The sequence below is a fragment of the Aethalodelphis obliquidens genome, unplaced genomic scaffold, assembly GCF_003676395.1.
Source record: "Aethalodelphis obliquidens isolate GAN/ISIS:26980383/991018 unplaced genomic scaffold, ASM367639v1 scaffold2, whole genome shotgun sequence".
In the NCBI taxonomy this organism is placed as follows: Eukaryota; Metazoa; Chordata; class Mammalia; order Artiodactyla; family Delphinidae; genus Aethalodelphis; species Aethalodelphis obliquidens.
In genome coordinates, this window is record NW_020837946.1 from 26458341 (window position 1) to 26474843 (window position 16503).

The 16503-nt window shown below is 36.5% G+C and overlaps 1 protein-coding gene across 11 annotated transcripts in view; it reads left to right on the top strand.

Moving 5' to 3' along the window:
- Positions 1-2781: 2781 nt before the first annotated feature.
- KANSL1L (KAT8 regulatory NSL complex subunit 1 like) overlaps positions 2782-16503 on the top strand; it is a 146065-nt gene continuing 132343 nt past the window's right edge. For 2 of the 11 annotated variants that reach the window (XM_027122494.1, XM_027122496.1), the window contains exon 1: positions 3388-4366. The gene's annotated coding sequence lies outside the window, so the exon portion shown is untranslated. Of the gene's footprint in view, positions 2944-3385; positions 4367-8383; positions 8907-13361; positions 15558-16173; positions 16480-16503 lie in introns of those variants that run through there. The other 9 variants (XM_027122458.1, XM_027122463.1, XM_027122484.1 and 6 more) reach the window with 7 other exon arrangements.

Genomic DNA, 16503 nt, shown 5'->3' on the forward strand with positions numbered 1-16503 from the left:
AATCTTTCCTGAATAGGAATTATCACCTTTAGCCCTGCTACTTTACCTATTCCACTTTTTAAACATGATTATAAAAAGAAAGAATTAAATATACTAGAATATGACAGGGGAGGACAGTTGCCCTGGGTATGGAAATATAGAGGAATAATAGTTCAGGCTTCCAAACTAGGTTTCTATTCTATGAGAGGTAGTGGGGAAAGAACTCTGGCTTTGGAGCCAGACAGGTCTGTTTTTCAAATCCCAAATTTGGCCATTTTTTAGTGTGAGAATCGATATATATTACTGTATCTAACCTCATTGAGTATTTTTTTTTTCCCACCTGGAAAATGAATATAACACTCACTTTGCAGAATGTGAGAATTAAATGCATATATTCATTTAACAAATATGTGTTGAAAACCTACATCTGCCTGGTTCTGTCCTGGGCTCTGGGGATACAGCAATAAGCAAAACAGCAAAAGTGCCTGACCTCATGGAGCTTACATTCTACTTAGAAAGGCAAGACAACAAAAACAAAAGAATGAAAATCTGTGTTACATTAGATGGTCATAAATCCCATAGAGAAAAACAGAGCAGAGAAGGGGGATAGAAAAGGCTGTAATTGTAACCTCTTCTTGGCTGTGAGCTACTTAAGACTAGGTATGATCTTTCTTCTGTATCACTAGCATTTATCATAATGTCAGCTGTATATTAAGTGCTGCACACGTTTCCTGAGTGAAAGGAGTGACTGAATAAAAACCAGTGTTGAGGACAGAGATTATCTCATGAAATCACTATAATACTGCTTACCTGGACACTTTTAAATGCTTCCAGATAGGTAATAATTCTGTCAGCAAGAATGGTGCCCTTCCCTTCTCCTTGTTCTTGCTGGTTCTGGAAGTCTCCTAGCCAGTGTTATATTTTTTCTTGGAAATCAGAATGCTTTGAATGTACCTTCTGAATAACAATATATCCTTGATGTTTAAAAATTAACTACATGCATTTTTCAGACTTTTGCTGAATGAATAATATAGAAAACAATTTGACAAAGTTCAGTATGTCAATTTTTCTATTAAGGAGCTTTGGTATTCTACAGTCTCTGGAAAACCGGCATGCATCTGCTATAAATATTAAAGTCATGCTTTAGAATAATATTCACTGTCAAGGGACAATGTCCTTAATATGTGGTTAAATGGGGTAAAAAAAATAGAGTATGCAGTGTCATCTCTTACACCTCTACTCAAACTCAAAGATACTATCTTCTGAGCTATTGATGCCTTCCTTCTTTCACTGCCTAAAGTCCTTTAAATTACCCAGACCAAATACAAAATCTTTCTGTGAACTATCATAACACTTGCTTGACTTCTCAGATTGTTCATTAAAAAAAATATTTTAGTGCCTTATTCATTTTTGTATTTCTGACTGCAGGGATACGACAGCCCTTCCTTTGAACATCCAATAAATATTTGTTGATTTAATTATTTTCACAACACATCATTCACTTACAATTTTTATTCCAATGATGGTAAATCGATTTCTGAAACACTTCCCTTACCCCATATGAAGGTGCGATTATTGTTTTGAGCGATTCTTAAAAAGTATTATCTCCTATAAATGCAGCTTGTCATAAAAATCATTGCAGTTATGTCACAGTCTACTAAAAAGACCAAAAACAAGCCGGTTATTTTCCAATTCCAGTAATTTGCGTCATGTCTTATGTTTTGCTAAAACTCCAGTTCCTTGTTTTCCACGCCCCCCCCCCCAGATCTTATCCTATTAATAAGGTAGAAATAAGGGCATTTGTCTTTGTGGATCTAAAATTTTAGTGCGCTTCATTCCCTAAATGATTCCATGTGTAAATTAGTTGCTTAGTAAAGCCTGTAATCCGTCTACAGCCTAAGGAGCTATATTTAGTGCTCAGTTATTTAAACACACACACACAAATTGCGTGGCTGGGTAAATGCCTAGGTGTAGTTTCGTGGTGAGCGGAGTGCTGGGCCAGGTGCAAAACTCCCAGCGATGTTTTTCTGTGTCCCTGGCCAACTATCTCCGCGTAAAACTCCATCAATTTATTTGACTGCGCTACTGCAGAACGGAGTTAACTCCAACGCCACTCAAAGCAGCTTTATACAGATTTTTTAAATGTTTGAGCTGACCCTTACTGATTTTTTTTTTTTTACTATAAAACGACTCAGCTAGATCCAAGGCAGATTTGCCATCCTCTTTCAGGGCCCCTCGGGGGTGGTACAGAATTACGACTTTGGATTTGAGCGCAGAGCCCAAAGAAATGCAAACGCACAGACACGTAGAGACTTGGCAACAGCGACAGAGCTTTGTTAAAACTTGCCCCTCCGGCGGCGGGGCGGGATGGTCTGGCCGCCAAGGAGCCGGCGCGGGCGGCAGAGCGTAAGGCAACCTGACTTTCCTCTCGCTTTGTTTTTGCTGTCAGGGTGGTACAGAAATAGCAAAGCAGGGGCGGGAAGTCGCCCGGGTGTGTGTGTTTTTCCCCGCTGGCACAGGGACCGCAGAAGGAGGAAGCAGGAGCAGCGCGGAACCCGCCCGCCCCTATGCAGCAGCGTTCAGGCGCCGACCTCCAGCCGCTTCCAGAACGCTCAATGCCGCTTCTGCGGGCCCCGCCCCCTGCCGGGGTTTCCCCGCCACCCTAGCTCATTTGCATGGCGCTGCCCCTCCCCCGCTGCCATTGGCCGGCGCCGCGGCCCGCCCACTGCCCCTCCATCACGGCAGGGTTCCGTCCCCCGAGCCGCCCGGAGCTGCGGGCAGCTGGCGGACTGTTAAACCGCGGCGGCGGCGGCGGCCGGGGCGGGAGCGGGACGCGCTCTGGATACGAGTCAGCGGCGCCCCGGGTTGGGGGAGGCGGGCGGGCAGCTAGAGATCACCTCAGCAAACCCCACCACAGCCGGACCGAAGGTGCGGCGGCGGAGGGGAGCCAGGGCGCCCCAGCAGGCGAGTGGCCGGCGTCTTAGCGGCGGGCTGAGCGGGGTGGGTCTCCTCAGCCGGGGACTGCGGCAGCGCGGGAGGGGAGAGCGAAGGAGACCGCTGGGTGGACTTGCGGGCCAGGCGACCGGTCGGCAGCCCTTTCTCTCACCCCGAATCCTCTGAGCTGTTGGATTCTACGTCCCGGCACCGGATTGCGCTCTACAGCAGGGGTCGGACCGCAGCCAAATTTAAACGGCTAAACCTAACAGCTTTGGCAGAAGCCGAGGGGAGGGACGGGGTGGAGGGAGGGGCGGGGGCGGATCTAAGCGCGGTCACGTGGGGCAGGGGAGGGGCTTGGCAAGCCTCCCTTTTGTTTTGGCTGGCGCGTGCGCAGAGGGCAGGACACGTGGTCTTTTGGGCCCGCCCCTTGCCTCGCTGGCCGCGCCTTGCTGGCTGTGGTTGTGGTGTCGGCTGTTTTGGGGAGGCTTTGAGGCGGGGTTGTTTGCGTTAGATGGGACCTTTGTTTTAGTTAATTATCTTCACTTTATTTCAGGCAGACGTTGATTTGGCCTTTAGAATTACGTGGGATGGAGGAGAATCTAGAGAATTGTTGAGGAATGGTGTTGCCACGTTTGTGCCGTTTCTCTGCGTGCCGAAGGGATTGATGTTGCCGGAAAATTTGAGGATACGTGGTGTTTGGTAGCAAGAAATACAAGACTATGTTCTGGTTATTAAAGAAACTACTGGAAAGGAAGAGGCTAGCTTTCCAGCCGAGAGGGAAGGCACTGGCTGGATCTTGTAATGTTTTCTTACTCCGAGAGAATTAGTATTTGGTTCGTTCGCTGCCCGCTCTGCTCCGGGCAGGACCCACTTGTCCCTTCCCCTCGGATCAGCGGTCTGCGGGGATTGATTTTTTTTTTCTTTCTTTCTTTTTGAACTGTGGGGAGCACGTTACTTTTTGATAACCTAAACTTTAGTCAGCTGGGGAGATTTAAGAGGATTACTTTCTTCTTCTTTCCTTAACCAGTTTGCTTAACTTCGTGCTGAGTTTGGGTCAGTAGGATGTTATTTTAAATTTCGACCAGATGGGGCAGGTTTATCAGCAATAAAAGCTAAGTGAGATATTTACCAGTACTGCAGGCAAAACCGACAGTGTTTTAGACTAGGAAAAAGTGGCTCAAAAAATAATTAAACATTAGCGAAAAACCTGGTGTTCTGGAATGCGGATTGCTTGAGAAAGGCTTTGCAGTGAGTGGTCTCGGCTGTTTCCAATTCTCACTAGCTGTTCTCTTGGGCAGGTTACAACCTCTCCGATCTCAGTCTGTTTCCTCTTGTAAATAGTTTCATAATGCTGTCCTTGCCTTAAGAGGTTGTTATGAGAATCACATGTTTTGTGTTAGTAAAAGTGATTTATAATCTTTACCAGCACTACAAATACAGAAATTGACAGGTAATACGGTTTTATAACAAAAGTCAGTTGTTTTTTTAAGCCAGCATGCTGGAAGAATATAAACGATGAATGAATCATGAAATAGGATATATTTGAATATCTTCAAAATCTGTTGTAACTATTATGTTTGATTCTCTGTCATTTTCCACTTTCTTAATCAGATCAATGTCAAGTTTGCTACCATTTCCTCATAGTTTTAATCTAGATAGATTATCGTTACTTCTCTTACCCAGCCCTTCTGGGTTAATTTTTTACATGAAATTTTTCTTAATCTAGGCCGATTTTGTCACTGATTTTTTTTTTTTTTACATTTACTGTGTGTGTGTGATATATGCCTTTTCAAATAATTATTATTTTTAAATCTTATAATTTGGAAAATGAAGATGGGTGCAAATAAGAAAAACACAAATAATTTGTATTTTTAACTATTTTCCTATGCGTATTTGTGTATTTTTCCTAAAAGTGGTATCATTTTAACTTTACCTCATAAACAGTCCCATGTCCTTAGTCATTGAAAAAATTATTTTTGACAACTCGATGTTATATCATGTAACTTTCATACTTAAAATTTTTCCTGTTGGTAGATGTTTGAGTTGTTTCTAATGTTTTGCTGATGTAAATTTCACTACAGAAAATAGCCTTTTACATAAATCTTTGGAAAATTTTCCCCTAGATTTGTAAAAGAGGAATTACTGGAGGAGTGGGGGTGGGGTGTGTGTGTGTGTTTGTGTTTTAAGGCTCTGGCAACAACGCCAAATTACCTCCCAGAGTATTATATTGTTTAACACTCATCTAATGTATGAGCATGCCTCACATTACATCTTTATTCATCATCTGGGATTAGCAATAAGACAAAAAAACCTTGCTTTCGTTAGCATAAAATTTTTTTTTCACGTGTGTATGATACATGTGTTTTATTGTCTTAGAAGCTGCTTGAGGAAGATAAATATGTTTCATATTTGATGTGCTGCAAATCACATAGTGGGTGCTCAATAAATACTTGCAACTTGACTATTAATATTTATCTTTTTGACCTCTGAAAGGTCAGGAAATTATATCTTGCTTTTTTGTCTTACTCAATTTAGGAGTACATTGTTGGCAGTATACTATTATTGTTTGATTCATTACTTTGAGTACTTCTCCGTTCAGGTGGGGCCTCACTGATCTTAGCACAGTTGTCTTCTCGTGACTTCCCATTGTCCAACTGCTGCATTATCCAAGAACTCCATCCAGTTTTGATGCCATTTATCATAGTAACTTGGATGAGTGAATAAAGGAAATAGTCTACCTTGTGTGGAATTCACTTACAAATTTCACTTTAATTGTTCCATATTCACTTGTAGCCTTTTCTGTGTTTGAAGGAAAAAAAGCCTACTGTCTAAAGTTACTTTGTTTCATTATTCAGATTGTTCTTGATAGCACAACTATTAATTACCTTTAACATCTTTTACTGCCTTTAACCTTACTCGTCATATGTAATTTTTACTTGTTCAGTTATTTATCACTCTTCCTGTCCTTTTACATTTGTCTGTGCTGTATTAATAGTTGAAGGAGGCCGAAAGCTGTCTCTGTCAGGTTTAGAAGATTATTTACTGATTGGGTTCCTCAAGTTATAAACAGCAAAGAATGAGACTGCTTGCACCTGCAGTGTCAGCTAATAGGAAATTAGCAACCCGTTTACTGACTTTGGGCATATTGTCTATTATACCTCTATCGTTAAAGGCCTTACTATATCACAGGACTATAATGGAATACTGTACATAATGATGACACTCAGTCATCAATACAATCCTACATTACTTTCAGTATGTTTGATTTAGAAAGGCAAGGAAGGTGTATTCATTTCCAAAAAATTTACCTTTTTTTCCCTTTTAAATGTTCTGAAGAGATTGCACTGAACTGAGACTTTTGTTACTCTGTGTGGGATAAATAAACCAGCAAGTGTTAATAAAAACGGTAATATCGTACTTGCCTGTAGACAGTCTGTAATGAAAATCTGGAAACGATTCATAATGAAAGTTTTTAATACTTGGTAATATTTTTACGTTTTCAGGAACATTTTATTTCTATATGGATGTGACGGTTCTCTTGCAGAATTGGGAGAAAATGCAATCTTTTGTAATATTAAGGCTTTGTTAATATCTCTAATGAATTTTTAATTGTTTATTTCTAATCCTATAAGATCAAGAATCTTCAAGCATGTTGTTTAAAGTAATTAAAAAACTTTTTTTTCTTGGTAGTAGATCATTAATCAGTGTTTAACCACGTGAAATTAAGTTGGAGCCAAAATGTATATAACGAGCAAATGTGATAGTGCTAAATCTAAACGTAAATTTCTGGATCTAAGTTGATGTACACAGAAAAAAGTGACTCATTTATATTCCTATGAGTCATGCATTTATAACTGAATAGTAATAATTCTGCTTGAAGTTTGAAGTATGATCTGTTTGATGTGTTATGTGGCCACCCAAGTGGCTTTATCTTTAATTAAATTCCTTTAGTCTTCAAAGAGAATTCCTTTTTAGGCATAGTTTTCAAAGTGGAAGGAGTTCTAGCTATAAACATTATTGAAATAGAAAGTACTGAGCTAACTGTACCTTGGTCATGCCAATTACTACAGTGTTTTCTGCTGTAAATTGAGAATGCCCATTTGTGGCATAAAGAGATCTTGAAAACACAACAGTGTATTTAGTATCTTCCAGTAATTCCTATATTTTTGAGGAATAAAATTATACCAGTGTAAACTCTTTCTCATTACTTTTATTGACTTAATTGACTTAATTTAACTTTATGAGTTACAAATTAGAAACTTTTAGTCCCCTTATATTTCAGTAATGTTTGGAAGAGCTGCTCAAATTTTGCTAAAAGAATTTTTTTCCTGCTCCTTCTCTTTTTTTATAATGGATCAGCTATCTGAAACACATTAAAGTTGTAAGTGCAGAAATAATTTAATATTTATCTCTGCTTCAGGGTTCTCCCCTCTCTCAAAATGCTGTTGGTAGTCTTTTCACTTTCTTTTAACTTAAGGATGAATCTGCCTTCTTTATGATACTTTTATTCCTAGTTTATGTTACCGCATTGAAGAGAATTGGGATTATCCAGATTTCAATTGAAAGAGTAAATTTAATGTTCAGAGGGTAGATATTGATTTGATATTCCTCATGGACTATATGGAATATACGTGTGTGTGCTAGAATGTAAGTCATAGTCAAATCTGAAGTAGTATTTTAGGGGATGGAAAATCAGATTTGGTTTTTAATTTTTAATGTTCATTCTCAGGAGGAAGAGTGGTTCTTATTTATAATTGTCTAGATTCTTAGTTTCAGCTCTGAGGATAGACTAGATTAGCTAACTTTTGATTTTCTTTAGACCGTATGCCAAAAATTATTTGGTATATGTGACCTGAATAGTAATTGTAAAGACCTGGTTACTAGTGTTGGGATCAATCCAATAATTATTGTTATAATTACCTCACTGTACATGCAGCTTTTGAGGGATGACATGATGGTATTTACTATATCTCATGATGTCCAAGGGACCAGATTGCATTTAATTAATGCTAAATTCATAAATACATATGATTTATAAACCTTAAAGATTAAGTCACTAATGGAAGCATTTTGGAGACAACAGGGCAAGGCTCCTTATTTTTAGTAAGGTAATATCAGAGCAACTAATTTCTTCCTTAATTCACAATGAATGTTCTTTGGATTAAATTGTAGACCCCAAATTAGAATTTGTAGTATAGACTTGACTTTACAATTCCCCCATTTTTCTGAATTTGATTTTTATTTATAATAATGAAATTTAATATAGCCAAAAAGAAAAAAACTTTTGATTCTTTGTAGTTTTTAAATGTTTGTAATTTAAATGAATAAACTTTGGCTTGTGTTACTGAAATTTTCTCTCTGCTTGGTAGTGTTTTAAGATACTTCTAAGAAAATGTATATATATTGAAATCTGGAATTTTGCTATAGGGTTGTTTACTTGGTGGATTATCTGTAATAGTTTTACAATGGATTAGTTTTGGGTTTTGGTGGTTGTTTTTTTTTCGGTTTTCTTTTTTTTTGTCCACCCCTAAAATTTCTGGGCTGTGGATGTGCTAAGGAATTATTAATTTATTTTTACTTAAATTGGAATGCAGGTTGAAAACTCTGTTGTACAACATGAAAGTGAAGTTCGTGCCCAGGAAATATAATTGATTTTTGGATTATCTAGAACTATTGCCTCTTAACAGATAATCAGAATAATCTGTCTGGTTGCTTTCTTTGAAAGGGTGATATGATTTCTTGCAGTTTTGCTTCTTAAATCCTGTTAGCTTACTATTTTAGTTTCTGTATGTTGTGGTTAAGGAAGTTTAGTTGTTTTTTTCTCAGTTTTATTCTTTCCAGTTTCTTTAAAGTCCTATATCATGGACTGACTAAATTCTTTTTACAGAAAGGACCTATTTTCCTTGAGTATCTTGGGAAAGATGATAGTGGTGCCGAGAGTAAATAGAATACAGTGTTTTAGCAGCTAGAAAGAAATTTCTTAGATTTAGGTAAGATCCAAACACTTTTTTTCAACCCAATATGTGCATAATTAGAAACCGAATAATTAGAAACCAGAATAATTGGAAACTGAATATTCATAAGAAGAACAGGATGCTTAGAAAACTGTTTGAGGATTTGCTTTTTTCACATTCTTTTTGTATAACCTAAGCATAGGTGTCTAAAAATACTAAACAGTATTTGGCTAAGAACTTTGGGACTGAAATATTTTAGTTAATGGTTGATTCCTGTTTACTTTAGGGGTACAGTATACTTTATACTGTCCAGTACAGTAATCCTTAACCACATATGACTATTGAGCACTTGAAATGCAACTAGTCCAAATTGACTGTGCTAAATGTAGAATAAACACTTTATTTATTTATTTATTATTATTATTTTTTTTGCGGTACGTGGGCCTCTCACTATTGTGGCCTCTCCCATTGCGGAGCACAGGCTCCGGACGCGCAGGCTCAGTGGCCATGGCTTACGGGCCCAGCCGCTCCGCGGCATGTGGGATCTTCCCGGACCGGGGCACGAACCTGTGTCCCCTGCATCGGCAGGCGGACTCTCAACCACTGTGCCACCAGGGAAGTCCATAAACACTGTATTTTGAGACTTTAGCACACATAAAATAAACATATCTCATAAAGATATTTTTATCCAATATTTTTATTGGAGTCATATTTTCTATATAATGGGTACAATGAAATTCAAATTTCATATGTTTCTTTTTACTTTTTAAAATATGTCTAGTAGCAAATTTAAAATTACATATTTAGCTCACCTCATATTTCTATTGGACAGCAATGTTCTATACTAATATTTCCTAGCCTTAAGACTCCTTTCACAATAAAATATGAATCCTTTTCCTTGAAATTTTTAAATGATTTTATTATTTTGGATGGTATTTATTGAGGAAATATTTATTAAGGGCCTACTATGTGCCCAACAGTATTTTAGGATACAGCAGTGAATGAAAACATTCAGATCCTGCCTTCATGCAGCTTTCATTCTAATGGGAAAAATGTATGATAAATAATTTTTAGTAGAAAAAAATTTAATGAACTATTATTTGTTCTAAGCATACTATTGGCTATTATATATAATTTCACGTAATATAATTTTAATACAGTACTTAATTTATTGAATGACATGTGCTATTTCATTTGGCATTTATCTTGCTTTGTGTTCTCTGCATTTCCTGGATCTGTGGCTTGATGTCTGACATTAATTTGAAGGAATTCTCAATCATTATTTCTTCAAATATTTCTTCTCTCTTCACCTTCAGTATTTGCATTACATGTATGTTAACACCTTTTGTAGTTGACCCACAATTCTTGGATATTCTGTTCCTTTTTTGTTTTTTTTTTTTCAGTCTCTTTCCTCTTTCCTTTTCATTTTGGAAGTTTCTATTGACATATCCTCAAGCTCAGAGATTCTTTTCTCAGCCATGTCCAGTCTACTAATGAGCCTATCAAAGGTATTCTCATTTCAGTTATGGTGTTATTGGTCTCCAGCATTTCTTCTTGATTCTTTCTTAGAATTCCCATCTATTTCCATATCTTTGCTTACATTATGCGTCTGTTATTGCATGTTGTCTACTTTTTCCATTAGAGCCCTTAGAAAATCATAATTTGTTTAAGTTCTTTTAAAGTCACAGTCTGATAATTCCAACATTCCTCTCATATCTGAATCTGGTTCTGATGCTTGCTCTGTCTCTTCAAACTGTTTTTTGTCTTTTAGTATGCCTTGTAATTTCCTTTTGAAAGAGGGGACATGATATACCTAGTAAAAGGAACTTTAGTAAATAGGTCTTTAGTAAGATGTGAGGTATAGAGGAAGCATTCTATAGTCTGGTGATTAAGTCTGTCTTTTAGGGAGGCTGTGCCCCAACTTCACAAATGCTTCACAGATTTTTCCACCTCTTAGGTGGGATAGGATGGCTACATGGGGCTGGGGTTAGGTATTTCCCTTCCCCCACATGGAAGGCTAGTAAAAGCAGGAGTGGGGTATTTCTTTACTTTTAAGAAAAAGCAAGACTCTTCAACAGATTTCTTAGAAAGTAATATGTCATCTGTCACTTCTTTATCTTCATTTTATTTGACCTCACTATGGCATTTGATAGAGCTGCCCATGTCTTTTTAACATACTTTTAAACACTTTGGAATCTCAATTACCTACACTCTGGAATTTCCTTTTCTCTCACTAACTGGACTTTCTTTTTTCTTTCTTTCTTTTCCTTTTTTTTGGGGGGGGGGGTTGGGGTTTTTTTTTAACGTTTTAATGAATGGGAGTGTGCATTTAAAAAAATTATTTACTTTTTGGCCACACTGTGCAGCATGCAGGATCTTAGTTCCCTGACCAGGGATCAAACCTGTGCCCCCTGCATTGGGAGCTCAGAGTCTTAACCACTGGACTGCCAGGGAAGTCCCACTAACTGGACTTTCTAAGTCTCCTCTTAGGGCTCTTCCTCCTTTGTAACACCTCTTCCTTTGTTCAGATAAATGTGAGTGAACCCCCTGGCTTGATCCTGAGCTCCTTTCTCTCTCTGGCTCATTATGTCTAGACAAGTTTGTAATTTTTGTTCCACAAACACCCCTAATTTATTCCTGCTTTACAGATTTCTATTAATTGTCTTTTTTCCTTGGAAAGCTCTTACCCCAAACCTTGGTTAGCTTGTTATTGTCATTTCAAGTCTCAGAGCAGATGTCGCCAACACAGAAGTCTTCCTTCATCTACAAATCTAAATTAGCTCCTACTGCAGTGTAGTTATGCTCTATTACTTTACTTTGTTTATTTTTATAAAAACACTGTGAGAACCCTATTTACTTCTGATCTTTTTGTTTTCTTGTTTGTATATTCTCTATCTACCATTTGCTAGCTAGAATGTAGGCTCTGTGAGAATAGAAACCTTATTTGTCATGCTGTCTACAATCTTTCTGGTACCTAGGTTAGTGTCTCTTACATACTTCTCAATAAATATGTGTTAACTGAACTGTTGAATGTTTGATCTTAGATCAAATATATATTAAGTGGAGGTTAAAATCCAGCTTCTACCAAAAATAGACAAAACTACATTTATGACTTAATGTTGGCCATTTCTTCATTTTCTGCTTTTACAGAGTCAACTGGTTAATTTCCATATTTTTTGGAAAATTTTTATTTGTTTTGTTTTTAAAAGATGAAATAGGTTTACAGCTGTCATTCACAAGTACTTCTCTATAACTCATTGTGGTATGGATGGATTTATACCCAAATGAAAACCAGATGGTCTTACTTGTGGTTAGTTATTCTCACTGTCTTAAGTTGGCTTCTGAAATACTGGAGATACCTTTTAGATGCTATAAAATAATTTTGATCATTAGTTATGGAACTAATGGAGATATCTTCAGGTGAATTTGCAGAATTATTTTATGCTCTCAAATCAGTATTCCTTATGCATTCTTCCTCTCACCAGTTGTCTATTACGTGTAAAAATGAAATAATATACCATTGAAAATAATTACAGTTTAAAACTGTATAATGGTCAAAACCATTATTCAGAGTTAACCTGAATGGTAAATTCAGTGACTTTCAGGAGTTTGCACGTCTGATTTCCACTAATTCCAAGACATATTATCTTCTGTATGTTTATGTCAAAGGCTCCTCAGTTGTTATGTTTTAAATAGTTGTTAAATGTTTATTTTATTGTTTATTTTAATTTTGAGGAAGTGCAAGTTAATCAATTTTTTTCTCTTATGAATGTTTTTTGTGTCATAGCTAAAAAAAAATCTTTGCCCAACCCAGTTTCACAAAGATCTCCTATTTTTTTCTAGACATTTTATGGTTTTAAGTTTTACATTTAGGTCTATGATCCATTCTGATGCATGTGACTATTTTTGTATAAGGTATGAGGTGTGGGTTAAGGCTCAGGATTTTGCATATGGATGCCTTATTGTTCCAGAATCATTTGTTTTTTAAAAAACTAAGTCTTTCTGCATTGAATTGCCATTACATCTTTGCCAAAAATCAATTGACCATAGATGTGTGGGTCTATTTCAGAGCTCTCTATTTATCTGTCTAATTATCTGTCCATTCTTTTGCCAATCTATGTTTATTTTGACTACTGTAAGTAGGTAGTATGAGTCCTTCAGCTTTGTTCTTTTTCTTGTTTGGGCTATTGTAGTTGCTTTCCCTATCCATACAAATTTATGAATCAGCTTGTTGATATTAGCAAAAATTCTGCCAAGATTTTGATTGGGATTGTGTTGAATCTATAGATCAGTTTAAGGAGAATTAACATTGTAACAATATTGAATAATTAATCCATGAACACAATCTGTCAGTCCATTTATTTAGATCTTACTTGATTGTTTTTCATTGGTGGTTGTTTTTTTCAGTGTGTAGTTCCTGCACATTTTTTGTTTGATTTATACCTAAGTATTTCATATTTTTAAGCTATTGGAATTAATATTATTTTAAAAATTTCTATTTCTGTTTTTTTCATTTCCAGTATCTAGAAATATAAATGATTTTTGTATCTTGACCTTATTATGTCTGCTACCCTAGTAAACTCATTAGATCTAGGAGCTTTTTTTATAGATCCCTTGGGATTTTCTATGTAGAAAATCATGTCATCAATGAATAGACACAGTTTTACTTTTTATTTTCCAGATTTCTATGCATTTTGTTTCTTTTTTCTTCTTCTGTTCCACTGGCTAGGACCTCTAATGTGATGATAAATAGGAGTGATAAGAACAGACACCTTGCCTCATTCCCAGTCTTATAGTAAAAGCATTCAGTCTTTCATCATTAACCATGAAGCGGCCTCTAGGCTTCTGTGTAGATACTCTTTTTCAGGTTAAGCTATTTCCCTCCTTTTCCTAATTTACTGAGTTCTTTTTTTTTTCTAATTATGAACAGATACTGGATTTTGTCAGATGCTTTTTATTTTTTTTCTTTAGTCTTTTGATATGGTGAATTTCAATAATTAATTTTTTTAAAATGTTGAACGAGTCTTACATTCATGGAAGAAGGCATACTTGGTTGTGACTTATTATTCTTTTTATATATTGCTGTGTTTGTAACAGTTATTTTAAAAATAATAACTGAAATAGGTGTTGTTACTACTTAAATTCTGGAATACCTTTAAAAATCATAACTCTCTTCTCTGTTTATTAATTCAGCCAACAAATATCTGACAATTATTGTGTGCTAGACATTGTTTTAAGTGCTGCAGATTAGAATATTGAACAAAATTGAGTTCTGCCCTTAGACTATATTACTTTCTAGAATGTAATATAAAGTCAGGTTCTGACATTAGCACCCCGAGGAACAATAAAACAGTGTAGGGGAATGGAGAATCATGAAGTGAGGGGCTAAAGCTATTTTAAATAATTAATCAAGGCAGGACTCTCTGAGGAAGTGACTGTAGAGCAGAAACATGAATGAAGTGAGGGAGCTAGCTATCTTATTTGTGGAAATTGTTCCAGCAAATATGAAGTCCTGAAGCAAAGACTTGTTTGGTGTGTTTCAAGAATAACACAGAGGCTAGTGTTTATGGAGTGCAGTAACCCATAGAGATAGTTACAGGAGGCTAAGTAGTCAGGGACTTGATAGTGTAGAACTTTGTAGGCCATGGTAAGAAAAACTTTGGATTTTAAGTATAATGGCAACCACTTATTTTTCAACAAATATTAATTCAGTATCTGCTATATGTTAGATACTTTTGCGTCTTGACAACATACTAGTTAACAAATAATGAAAAATCCAAGCAGTTGTAGATCTTAGAAATGTTAGTAATAAGTGTAGTTGTTTACGTTAATATGGAGGTAGTCAGAAGTGGTAGAGTTTAGAAGGATCAGTTAGTAAGCCTTGTTTATACACAGTGATTACATATTTAGGTATTTTAAAAAATTGGAGTAAATGGACTTGAGTTTTATGCTAAAACTATATGAACATAATTTAACCTTTTTTAATAATAGGAAATAGTTATTTTCCTGAGTTTCTTTTGGTTGCAAAGTAGAGAGACTTTCAGGCTAGGGTTTTTTAATAAGGATAGAGTCGGGAGTAGAATACAGAAGAACTTCATGGAAATCCTAGAATAGGAACTGTGATATGGCTGGGCCTTCCAGAGTCCAGGATCCCCAGATCTTTATATCCAAGTGTGTTAATTATCTATTGCTATGTAATACATTACTCCAAAATTTAAAACATTTATTTCACAGCTTCTGGGGGTCAGGAATTTAGGCATGGCTTAGCTGGGTGCCTCTGGCTCAAGGTTTCTCACAAGGCTGCAGTCAAAGTGTTGGTTGGAGCTGCAGGCATCTGAAGGCTTGACTGAGGAAGGATCTGCTTCTCAGATCATTCACATGGCTAGTTGGCCGGCTTTAGGTCATTAATGTCTGTTGGCTGAAGACAATAGTTCTTTGCCGTGAGGGTCTTCCCAGCTCACAACATGGCAGCTGGTGCTCCCGAATGAGAGGGGTGACAAGATGGAGGCCACAGTATCTTTGTAACCTAATGTTGAAAGTGGCATCCCATTATCTCTGCTGTATTCTGTTTGCTAGAAGCAAATCACTAAATCCAGTCCACACTGTAGAGGAGAGGATTACACAAAGGCATGAATACCAGGAGATGGGTATTATTAAGATCACTTTAGAAGCTGCCTATCATACCAAGTAAGCCCTAGAGATCTTACCAGAGTTTTTGTGTGTATGTTTTATTCTAGTTCTCTACCATAAAGGTTCCTTAGCCACTGTCAATGTCTACATTTCTTTCCCTTCTCTTTTTTCTACCAACTCCATTTCTTATCTCTTAATCTATGTATCTTTTTTCTGCTTCTTATTTTTAGTTTCTCCTTATCTTTAGTTTATCCAGGGCCTAAGATGAATTCCACTGCTTCTTCTTATTTCACCTTCTGCCCCTGCTGCTAGCCACTTTGATTATATCCTTAGCACCCTGTTCAAATTTCTGAAAGAGAGAAGGTGGGTAAGGAGGAGATAGAGTATAATATCTTTTGAATATGATTACCTCAGAGAGAACTGTGATTAGGGCAGTTTCTCTCAGAGAGCAATGTAGTTATTTAAATACTATTGTAGATGTTTATAAATTAGAAGTTATAGGTCATTGAGTGATCAAGTGACAGACTGAGTCTTGAAAAAAAATTTCCCAATGCTAGCTTGTTTTATAATTATTTTTCTATTTCTCATAAAAGTAGAGTGCAAAATATACTTTTAAAAAGAAAACCCAATATTATGGTTATTTTTGTTTTCCTGTTTGTTTTGGATTTAGAATAAATGAAAATCTGTTATATATAAGATTTATTATTTTTGAGGCACTATATAAAAGTGTATAAATTTTAAGACAGAAAATTATACAGAAATCTACATTTTTTTGGAGACATTATACAGTAAAATATAAAAAAGGCAAACATTTATTTTTATCACACAGGATTAACAACGATTAACATTTGCTCATATTTCATTTAATCTTTTTCCCCCAAGTAATAAAATATTGTAGTTAAAATTCAGCTCCTCTTAAAACACCACTCTTAGTTCTGTTTCATGGAACTTACCTGATGCAACTACTGTTACAACTTTGGTGGGTATTTTTCTGGTTCGTCTT